The sequence below is a fragment of the Puntigrus tetrazona genome, chromosome 25 (assembly GCF_018831695.1).
Source record: "Puntigrus tetrazona isolate hp1 chromosome 25, ASM1883169v1, whole genome shotgun sequence".
In the NCBI taxonomy this organism is placed as follows: Eukaryota; Metazoa; Chordata; class Actinopteri; order Cypriniformes; family Cyprinidae; genus Puntigrus; species Puntigrus tetrazona.
In genome coordinates, this window is record NC_056723.1 from 4,234,389 (window position 1) to 4,246,131 (window position 11,743).

The 11,743-nt window shown below is 35.5% G+C and overlaps 1 long non-coding RNA gene across 1 annotated transcript; it reads right to left on the bottom strand.

The window, feature by feature from the left end:
• Positions 1-1,015: 1,015 nt before the first annotated feature.
• On the bottom strand, positions 1,016-11,592 carry LOC122330614. Its single transcript, XR_006248042.1, has 6 exons — positions 11,457-11,592; positions 7,418-7,576; positions 6,704-6,777; positions 5,405-5,557; positions 3,753-4,098; positions 1,016-3,389 (listed from the first exon to the last, which is right to left on the bottom strand). It is a non-coding gene; the product is annotated as an uncharacterized LOC122330614 (long non-coding RNA).
• Between the last annotated feature and the right edge of the window lie 151 nt (positions 11,593-11,743).

Here is an 11,743-nt window from a genome sequence, read left to right on the forward strand (position 1 = left end):
AAACAAACTGAATAAGTTGATTGCGCCAATCTATTGCAACCTTACCCAAATATTGTTTTGTTATTGTTCAGAATTTTTTCAAATGGAATCATCTTGAGCAAACCCTTCCTTAGCTATGTTTCCATCCAAAGTTACAAATCAAATTTAAAAATTAGAATATTGCATAGAACATTTGCGATTAAACTAGTTTCCAACCAGTGGGTCGAGGAAAACAAAATTGACACTTTCTGATTAACATTTGCTAAATATCACAACGAAAAATTGCATTTGCTGTAGTAGGAGAAGACACTGCATATAATCATTTATATATGCTATCAATTACGAGCTTCAGAGCATGCAGATGAAATGTGGTCACGTTATCTTATTTACTGAGCCTGCTGTTTGTTTGGGAACATAGTTAATCACAGAGTTAATCATAACAAAGCTCTTTGTTCAAACATATTAAAACGACAATGTTCCATGGGATGCGTCCATTGGTTGGTCCAGTAATATGCTGTCCCATCCCTAAATGTGCATTAATGAATTTATTCAGCAAGTGTTTCCATCTTATTTTATATACGTTTTCTTACCTGATAATAATATTATGCTACTGAATTGAGAGCATACTTTTTTTTTTTAATGCAATATCCCAAAATGCATAGTAAAAATAGCCGGGTGGAAACATACCTACTGAATGTTTATCACTTGTGAGCCACAACTGGAAAGTCTAAGATACATCAGCAGTGTTGCTTTGATCAAGTCCTCATTAGTTGCTTTGGACCGGGGTTATGCCAAGCTTTCAGGACTGGTGACTCAGACTGAATCCTATGGGGTTCCACAAGGCTGTGTCTAGGGTCCGCTATTGAATTGGTTTAGAACTACAAAAGCTTTATATCGTCAACTTCACAACTCTAGTATCTCCTCAACCCTTAGGCCCCTATTCAATCAAGGCCTGTCCTCAACCCCATGACCCCCCCTTCACCCCAGTCCATCCAGTCTCTCCACTCGAGCCTTGTGGTCCAGTCCAGCTGTGATCAGTGGCTGAGCCACCCAATTACCAAGTGACGAGAACAATGAGCTCAAAATAACAGCGAGATAGAGAACGTATTCTCTGGCCTCTCTGACGTCAGGCTAGCCATGGCAACTAGCCGGCTCTGATGAACCATCCCACAGACATCAAACATTCCTTTTATTAAGATCAAAGCTTCCATCCTCCCAGACTAGAATTATTTCAGTATGACCAATTGGCGAGTGCTAGGAGACACAGATCTGTGTAGCACACACATGGGTCATTTCATCACATGAATGGACACAAAAACTCATAACTGTGAATGAAAACAGAGATAAAAAGTCCAGGTGAGCTTTAAAAAACGATAATTAATCCAGGCAATTTAATTCAGTAATTAACCTGCAAAAACAAAAAAAAAAGGAAATGTTTGTTATGAAACTTAGTTACGAAGCTCCTTAGGAAAGAAAAGGAAAAATAATACAAACAATATCTCTTAAATGCCTAAGATATTTCTTGTAGTTGTTCACTCAATTAATTGAAGAGATCTGAATACATTTTTTGAGAAAAGGTAATCTCAGACGTATCATATTCAAGTTCTCAAGAAATGAGGTGCACCGTATTCATTTTATAGCTTTATATTCTTACTGGTATGTCTGATATTGTCTCATTCGTGTCTATTTTTATTTTAAATTTACAAGTAAGAGACACACCTGAAACAAAGTTGAAAGTTAAATGAGAAGTTTCCCAAGCTTAGAAAAAGAAACCTCTGCACAATAATACATTTTCCTCTGGGTCTCTTTAAGATACAGAACAGCATTTCAACTCAAAGATCCGTCATGCCGACACTTCTGCCAGGAATGTTTATGTCTCTTGGAAAGCAGTATGTATGTAATTTTGTTTGTGGAGTGATGGATGGCATAAAGTGTGTGTGTGTGTGTGAGTCAATGTGTTCGAGACCCCTCTGGGCATGGATGACAAATCAAATCTAATTCATCGTGTTTCTTGCCAGAGCCTCTCTTCGCCCTACCACTGCGCACCTGTGTACCACACACACAATGTTCAGAAATGAGTTTCAAGGTCTTCCGGGGCATGACAGACAGATGTGACATGTATGCGATTGACCAAGGACAGTTTGTAAAACCCCGAGGAGAAATTGTTTGCGCAAGCGGTCACATATTTATACATTTTTTTGCATTTCTAAAAGCCACAAATAATCAAAAAGGGCTGACAGGTGGCCTGTCGTTCGAAATAAGCAAATCAAAAAATAATTTTAAACTTTTTAAAATTCTCACAATACAAAGCTACGTCTTTTCAATATGATCTCAACACCATCTCAAACTGTGCTCAGATCTGCCGAGATTATAAAACGTGGCAAAAAAAGTGGTATTTTGATACTAATAACCATTTTAGCACATGAGCTGAGTTTCCTGAGTTATAAAAAAACAAAACTGTCAGCACAAATATTAGATTTGAAGTGTAAAGCTGATAGTCTCCACCCAGCCGTCCAAACTAAGGTCATGTTTGTCATCAGTCGTGAGCAGGTGTCTCCGAGCGAGAGGGCTGTGATTAATCAGTTAAATTGATTTTCTGTACGTTTCTGTGATGTTTGCACATATAATCGAGATATGCAGACAAATGATCCTTGGGACACAGACGACACAAAAATAGCAGCAATATTCTCTCAAATCTGATGTTTCCACCCTCTTTCGGAGTCTGGGTTTTAGGGTTGATCTAATCTATCATTTCTGCAGTTATCAATGCAAATGATGCCTGAGATAATACAGGGGTTTTTAGTAGCCCAAAAGATTCTGAGATTTATATCAAAAACCTGCACATTGACAAAAGTTTGAAAGGACAGGAAATTAACACTAAACATCACAGTAAAAGCTACAGTCGATTTCTCACATTAAATTAGCATTTTTCTGTAAATTCTGCAGTATGGATGTAAAAAACTCAAGATGCAGCAATCAATTATGTAATTAAGTAATTATTAGACTTTTGGATAAATATTAGTTACTGAATAACTATTACATCAACATACTGATACTAATAATGATTTAAAACGAAATGTATGTATATATATATTAGTGCTGTCAAATGATTAATCTCACCCAAAATAAATTTTTGTTTACATAAAAAGTTTGTATATTATACATAAATATAAATACAAACACATGTGTGTATATGTCACGTCATCACTTCCTTCATCCACTGAACCCATCACCTGGTCACGATCCACACCTGTAGCCACTCACCTGCCTCCTTATAAAGCACGTTTTCACCATTCTTTTCACGGCTGATCATGAGGTTACATACCCCAAACTCTGGTCATCATCCAGCCTGTCTGCCTGTCCGTCCTCTTTGCCTGCCGGAAGGCGCCTGTCCCTCAACGATTCTCCTGCTAAGGAAAAGCAAAGACTTTTACTTTCCTTATTGATATTCTCAGTTTGAGCGATCTGCTTATATTTGTGTTCGGCTTCACGCCGCTCCCAAGTTGTTCTATTAAAAAGACTTGTTGGACGTGTTGGAAACTATTACGTGTCTCTTTCCTTGACCAGATCGTGACAGTATATATTTAAGAAAAATATATATATATATATATATATATATATATATATATATATATATATATATATATATATATATATATATATATATATATATAATATATAGTAAATAATTTTATAATAATATAATGTATTTTTCTTATCATTAATTATATATTTTTTGTGAATTACTAAACATTTTTTAAATATTGCAGTACTTTTCAGAGGAGAGGTAAAACTTCTCCAGTTACATGCAGACCAATCTTGAGTTTTCTCTAGAGTTGAGGAGCAGAATCCATGTGGGCCTCTGAATCACTGATCTGAAACACAGAAGTTCATGAAACTTAGTTGAGGACTCCAGAGAACGAACGTGTAACAGTTTGACACAAAACTACCCGAGAGCGCCGTCCCATCACCGCATCACTGGATTCTCAGTGATAGCAGGCTTAAGGTGGCCACTCCATGAAGAAAACTCATTTTATTTGACGATTGAGAAGCTAGTCCTGGATAAGCTCTTTTCTGTTACTATAACTGCTTCCATGGAGATCGACTGCAGTTTGAAGCCTAGAAACAAACACAAACTGCATGATTATTCAGAAAGGGAAAGCAATATTCCTCACGAGGCTGTGAATGTGATTTCTTTTCCTCTTTTGGATTTGATTGACGGCTAGAACGGGAATGTCTCACATACGCTGCGTATAGAAATCCCACTGGAGGCTTCCCCATAGAGAACCAAATAACATCTAAATAAAACCTCTATATGTGATAATAATATGCAGCGGCTTCAAAGATTACCCTCAACAATTCAGCATGATCACAGCAAAGCATCTGCCAGACACATAATTATTCTCATTTGAGCCAACAGCTCTCAAATATGTTTGAGCTTCTTGATTTAATGAAATGTCAGTTTCTTCATGGTCCAGACGGAATCCGTCGACTGTGTTGGGATTTTTGGAGAAATCCTACATCTAAAAAGCATTACAATACATATAAAATTAAAATACTTTTATAGTTTTATATAATATATTAAAAACTGTTTATACTGTATATTATAATATAAATATACAGAAAATATTTTAAAAATATATTAATTTGTTTTAAAATTACATTTCACATAGTAACGATGATATTATCATCATAATTTACTTTAATGTAAGTATACAAAATAATTTAACACCCTTTATATTGTAAATTTTATAGATTGAAATAGATGCTGAAATAATAAAAAAAATGGATTGATATACTTTTATGAGGAAAAAGTAATAATCTTTTTAAACACTTTACATGTAATAGAATGTTAACATAATAAAATTTAATATTAACCATGTTATTTTTTATATTTAAAAATTACATTTTAATTACTAACGACCACATATGCAATATATTTTAAAACACTTCATATATTCTAACGTAGAACTAGACAAAGAGATATATAAAACATTGTTATTTTAGTTACAGAGTAATGTTATTTAATTAATTATATTTCCAATACATTTTCACACATAATAATAATAATATTTATTACTAGAATTATAATTAGAGTATCTGAGAATGTATTATATATCTGAAAATCTTGAGAACTTGACTCCAGTGTATGGAATTATTCACTGTAAATAAAAAAATATGCTTTTCAATCTGTGAAAAAATGATTTAGTTCTCAGATTCTAATTAATCTTGTTAATTTTGGAACTCTACAGACATTTTTTTTTTCTATCGTTTTTCCACAGTATTCCAGACGATTCATTTCAGGAGACTCTTGAGCGACAAAGGATCCTATTGATATTCTTAAACAGTTTTGCCCTTAGCAATCCGCAGGTTGCACCAAGCTTGGGTCTCTGCTCTGGTCACGTGACCAAAATCAGGATCTTACCTCATCGATCAAGACCGGGAATGATTTAGCCTGGATTCTGCTTAACTTCATTCGCCCTTCAGAGGCTTGTGGGACTCAATCCAGGCCACAAAAAGTGATCAAATAGGCAGTGTGAAATCAGCCCAGGAAATGGGTGATTTAAAGTTTCATATCCTGAAAATAGAAATATATTTCATTGCTACTGACAAGGAATGACTCAAAAAAACCTATTATGAATCATAAGAAAAGCCCAGCCAAAACTAAAGCCAGACTACCAGGTATATTGAATTTATCGGCTCCAGACATAACAGAGCGGTTCTCCTCCACGTTGTCCCAACTTACTGCCAATAAGATGTGCAATAAAACCCACTATCTTATTCCAAACTTGGATGGGATTTTCTCATTTTCTCTCTAAAGACTTCAAATCAACCTGGTCTCATGAAAATATGTACCTCTGTGCACTTTTTGCGCAACACTGTTTGTACAGTATGTGTCTTACTTCACATTCTGCCGCAGTTTCAAAGAGAAATGGTACAACACAGGTTCGATACGTGAACCCTGGCACATTTTATTACGTTGACATAAGTATATAGTGCAGCGGTTCAGAATCCAAATATCTGTGAACCGTTGCTAAAACTTAATGCTCTATCATGTTGGAAATATGCCACCAAATGCAAAACTGATATAAAAAGGCATTTGTTGACGCAACCGTGTCACTTCAACTTCCTTCCCACAGATTTGAAGCGTTTTGTCGAGCTGTAGTTACAGAGCTCCTCGTCTCTCAAGTACACTTCTGTACTCTGAGCTACCGAACAAACTTACAGCCTATGAAAACCCATATGAAGCTGGATACGTGTGATGTTAACATTCAAAAGCATCCGTTTTCAAATCTCCCAGAATATTGTTTTGAAGTCATAGCATGATATTCTATTGTAATTGTCCGAAGATTATTGATTAAAACTTAAAACGTTAATATAAAAGGTAAATTAAACATTTGTGTGTAAATGAATAAAAGGTGAGTTTTACCGTTTTGTTTCTTCTGGAAACTGCAGTGATATGTACTTGCTGGTATGTGTTTTGCGTCTCGCTAAAAAGTGCACCCTGGTACGTTTATGCCACGAGACCAGGTAGCTGAAAAATCCATTCCTCGTGTGATGCATCTCGAAATAAACCTGCGAGCTAATCCCCAGCGTTTCCCCGGAGACAAATTGGAAAAGAATGATGCTTCCACATTACAGGTGGCATTCAAAAACGTTCCCCGAACTCCTTCATTTGACCTTTAACCTGTGTGCGCCTGTGTGTAAGTAATGAGCCAATCACCTTATTCAGAAAGGACGCCCTTCCCTCGCCGTCCTGAGCCCACGGGTATTGACGTGCTGTGCTCTGTGCGTTTTCTGCGTTAAAGAAAAATCTATAATTGTTCGGGCAGAGAGCAGAATTGATCCCGGCAGTGGCGTTTCGAGCTCTGTTTTCACCCTGATTATATTACAGCCGACGAGCACTAAAGTTTTCCTCGGCGGACTCAAAATGTGTTTTCTGCATTTATTTCTGATTTATTCATTGTCATTCAGTCGGAGGTTGAAATGTACTCTAATTTGTTTCATAGCGGTGCTTTGATTTCTGTTTCTGCAAGTTAAATTAGAGAGGTAGTTTTCCTTGTGGGAGCCGCCGCCAGTAGAGAACTATCATCTGCGTAATGAATTGTCAGATAAATAAAGAGAGGACGAGAGAGAGAGAGAGACCAGTGGAGTGCAGTGCTGGAAAAGCTGCATGATTAAAAGTAGTTACAGTCAAGTTACTCTTTTATACAAGCGGCTAGCAGCAAAAATTGGGAAATATTATTCCATAATATTTTACACGTATGAATTATTAATTAAATAATGATAATATTCTTTTATATAATACATATAAATTTTTTTACAAATTAACAAAAATAAGAAAATTACAATGAACAAAAGCTATAGCTGAATCGTTCGTATTCAAAGTGATTTGTTTGCAAGAATTAAGTGAACAAACTGAAAATAAATGACTTACCACTGCGATCTTATAGACATTTGAAAAGTCCTTGAAGCTATAAGATACATCACAGAGAGGACATTATAAGCGAGCTTTCGTTTCACAACATGAATGATGCCTCAAATAATGCAGCTTGAGGAGGGGAGGTGTTAAGTCCATAAATTCCATAGACAAACACTGAAAGAAATGAAAATATCAGACACGTCAGAAACATCCTAGCAACGGCATAGCAATTCACTAATAGCCACATAATATCACGTTTGTGAGGTTTGCGTGGACAGGCACTTTATTCACCTTTAGCAAATGTAAAAATAATAGTTTATATAATAACTAAGAACATGTTTTAATGACAGTAAATGACTGTAAAGGAAACGAGCACTGCTTGGCACGATTATATCTTCTTGGCGGCTTTTAAACTCATTGGTTTGAGTTAAACCGTCCTCATCAGAGGAGATGAAATGAGAGATTTTCAGCACAGGTGATAAACTGCCCCAAAACATTTCAGAGCACTATTAAGAAATAATCACTCTGGCGGCAAAGGCACGTTCTACATAACCTATTGACCCGTGAGGTGGAGACCACAGCAGGCAGAGGTCAAAGGTCAAGACTCAAGACTCTCATGTGTGCACAGTGCCAAGAAAAGAGCAAAACACTCTGATAACACAATCTCTGCAGCCTCGGCTCACTGTAAACTACTAAAAATAAAGGTGAAAGGTGAACACAGAGCAGAACACAGAGTGTCTAGGTCTTTATCTGTTCTGATGGTTTAAAAAAAAAACAAAAAAAAACACTAACCTAAAAAGTTAGGATGTATATTCTAAAACAATCTCCAAAAGAAGCTTACAGTTCAACCCAATAACGGTAACCTATCAAAAAGGACCTCCAAATCCACTGAAGAACCTTTATTTGTTGAAAGAGCTGTGGTGAGCATAAGTGTTTTGGCCAGAACAGACTATCTGATTTAATAACTCAAAGAGGTTAAGTTGATCCTGCTTGTACGCTCCGTCCTGAAAAATGACACGAGAAGTCTTCAACTGAGCCATAAACCTCAGAGAAGCACAGACTTAATATACAGGATCCATCGAACATCTACTGTTTCTATAGGCTTTTAACCCATTCATTTTATTTCATCAAAATGGTCTGAAACTTGGTAAGGGTTCTGGCACTTGCTATATGAGCACAAAAAAGATTAAATGATCTTTAAATTTGAAGCACAGCGTCTTTAGATTTACCATGTTCTTTAGTCACTTTACTTTGGGAAATATATATTTAATATAAGCTTTTTTTGTGCATTTTTTATAAGTATAAACAAACTTTTAAAATTTTAAATGTTCTCCACAGCATTCAACAGTTTAAGATGGACATTTAATTTTAAGCAAGAAATATATAGATAATAAATACAGTATAGTATAAATATAAATAGTTCATATGGAAGCTCCCACAATGGGAAAAAAAAAATAAGAAAGCAATTGCAGCTTTTTATCTTGCAATTGTGGCTTTTTTCTGTGAGTTAAAAACATACATGTGCATGAACTTGCAATTTTTAAGTCACAAAGTCACAATTGCTAGATCTAAACTATTCTGAAAGTAAAAAACAGAATTGTGAGTTTATATCTTGTGGTATATAAGTTTGTTTCTCTAAATTGTGTGACAAACTCACAATTCTGAGAACATATCAGGCTCATCCCACTCTCAAAACTGGACTTGAACTCACAATTGCAGGTTTATGTCTCACAATTCTAAAAAAAAAAAAAAAAAAAAAAAAGGTCAGAATTGTGTCCTAATGTTTTTTGAAAACGGCTTCCATAAATATCTTCTAATAAAAGTCAGAAAATTGAGAGTTTATATCTTGCAATCAAGAGAAACAAACTTTTACTTTATGACATTAAAGTTTAGTCTCTAATGTTTTCAAATCCAGTTTCCAAACTAATAGCCATTTAATTCACCTCCTCCTGTTGTTGTGCTTCAATATCGTGTTTTGGGGGGTATTTCATGCCAATTTTTCTCATTCCCTTTCAGCAAATACCAAATGTTTCCGTCATTACGGCCTCCTAAATCCTTAGCGTCTCAGAAGTTTCAAAAGAAATGCTCACGATGACCTAAATTTCTATATTTCCTCTGGCAGGTGTAAGCCGTCCTCGAGTGACTGCTTTCTGCTCTGAGAGCTCATTTTGTGGTTTTTCTCTCGCCCAGGAATAAATGTTTAAGCTAGTGCAGAAAACTTGGGTTTGTAAACATCATCTTTCCTCGCGGCTCTGACGCTGTACCTGTGATTTACAACCCAGTCGGGTTCTTCCGGCGGGTCACAGCTGAATTAATGTGCCGTGTTTGGAGCAGGAGATTGTTTACCAAAAGTGACAGTTCTTCCTCGAATGCTGGCCCTTGTGTCCTTTCATCGTGTGTGTTTATTGACAGTACCATATGCTCTTGCATTTGCCGATTTAATATTGTTTTGTGGGCAGATGTGTGTGTGTGTGTGTGTGTGTGTAAGAGAGAGAGAGAGAGAGAGAGAGAGAGAGTGTGTGTGTGAGCCTTACAGCAATATTAAAGTGCTTAATGTGATGCTGCAGAGTGGATTTTATTGAATAATAACTATATTAGAGGCGAGAAAGACCCCGTCACACACACTTTCAATGACACTCAGGGCATGAGAGTAATTCAATCATTAATACTGATCCAATTCACTGCCAAACTCACTAAATGTATATATATGTGTGTGTGTGTGTGTGTGTTTGAATAAAAGACGTAACCTTGTGTGATCTCAAACACACAGAGGACACACACACAGGAGTGTCAAAGTAAATTAGATTAAAGCTTAATAACAACAAGGGAGGGAAACGCGCACATGCACACAAACACACACACACACACACACACACACAGAGGTTTGATCAATTCCTTCTACAATAACATAAAATATATGCAAAAAGTTATTGGCCTATTTCTGAAGAACTTTCAACTTTCATTAATAATACAAAAAGATCGATAAGTATGAGTCTATTTTTAAAAATATATACTTGTAAAATAAACTTAAAACATAGATCAATTATATAAAAATAAAATAATAATTGAATTAATATAATGTAAAACAATGAATTATCTAAATAACACATTAACACATTAATAAAATAATGTATTAATTATATTTTAATAAAATATTGATTTGAAAAATCACATTATAATCATTAAAAATAAAGCATGACCTTTTTTTGCTTGATATTACAAAAACCCTCATTTTAATTCCTGCACAAATTATAATCATTTAAGCAATTTTTTAAAATACATCACTATGTTCCTAGAACTGTAAAAAAAATGCTTACTGTAAACTTACTGCAATAAAAACACTGTTTATGCAATATATTTTTAACTAACCAAGTTTTTTTAATGCCTCCTTATTTTCATTACTGTAATGAAATTTTCGAGCACTAATTTTGTACTTAATATAAATCATTAAAAATTATTCTTTAGTACTTAAGATAAATGTGCTATTTTGAGACACCATGAATATGAACTAAAATGCACTTTTAACATACTACCTTTGTATTGAAAAAATTTATTTAATTACCACTTATATTACACTTGAGTGCAGTATTGTATAAAATATGGTTTTAAGCGTGCTCCAAGTGTTAAACTAATACATTTTTGAAAACAAAGGTAGTATGTTTAAAGTGCATTTTAGTTCATATTCATGGTGTCTCAAAATAGTACAGCACTTTAATTCCATTACTGAAGTGTACTTGTTTTTTACCTGGGTTTTTATAAACGAAACCGTGATGAGTTTCACTCCAAAACACGTTTCATTTCAGATCGATTATTTACGTTATAAAACATATCAAACATTCATCTGATTTTGCTGGAAAAACAAAATAATGCAGCCTGTGTCTAATAGTGCAACGATATTCAGACATTTTACTTGACTGTCCAAATTCTTCACACAAACAAACCTACACACAAATGCACAAAACCTCGAAACAGTTCTCCCCGCACAACCTCTCTCTCTCTCTCTCTCTCTCTCTCTCTCTCTCTCATTCAGTTGGTCTCTCACTGAGAGCTTTACCTTCCCCTCCCTCCTTTCTCACATTGTAGTCTCTCTCTTTCTGTCTCTCTCTCCATTTGGAGCTTCTGGATTCACTGGTGAGGTCTTCAGCTTTGGCTCTTCTGTGATATCTGACGGACACATCCAGGACCTCGTGTTTATCAGGATGAACTCCACATTAGCGACCACCAAGGGCGCTGAAAAAGAGTTTGAGGAGCAACACAAGACAAACTGACACAGATTCAGAGAGAGAGAGAGAGAGAGAGAGAGAGAGAAGGATTCCCCCACCCAGAGAAACGGAGGTGAGT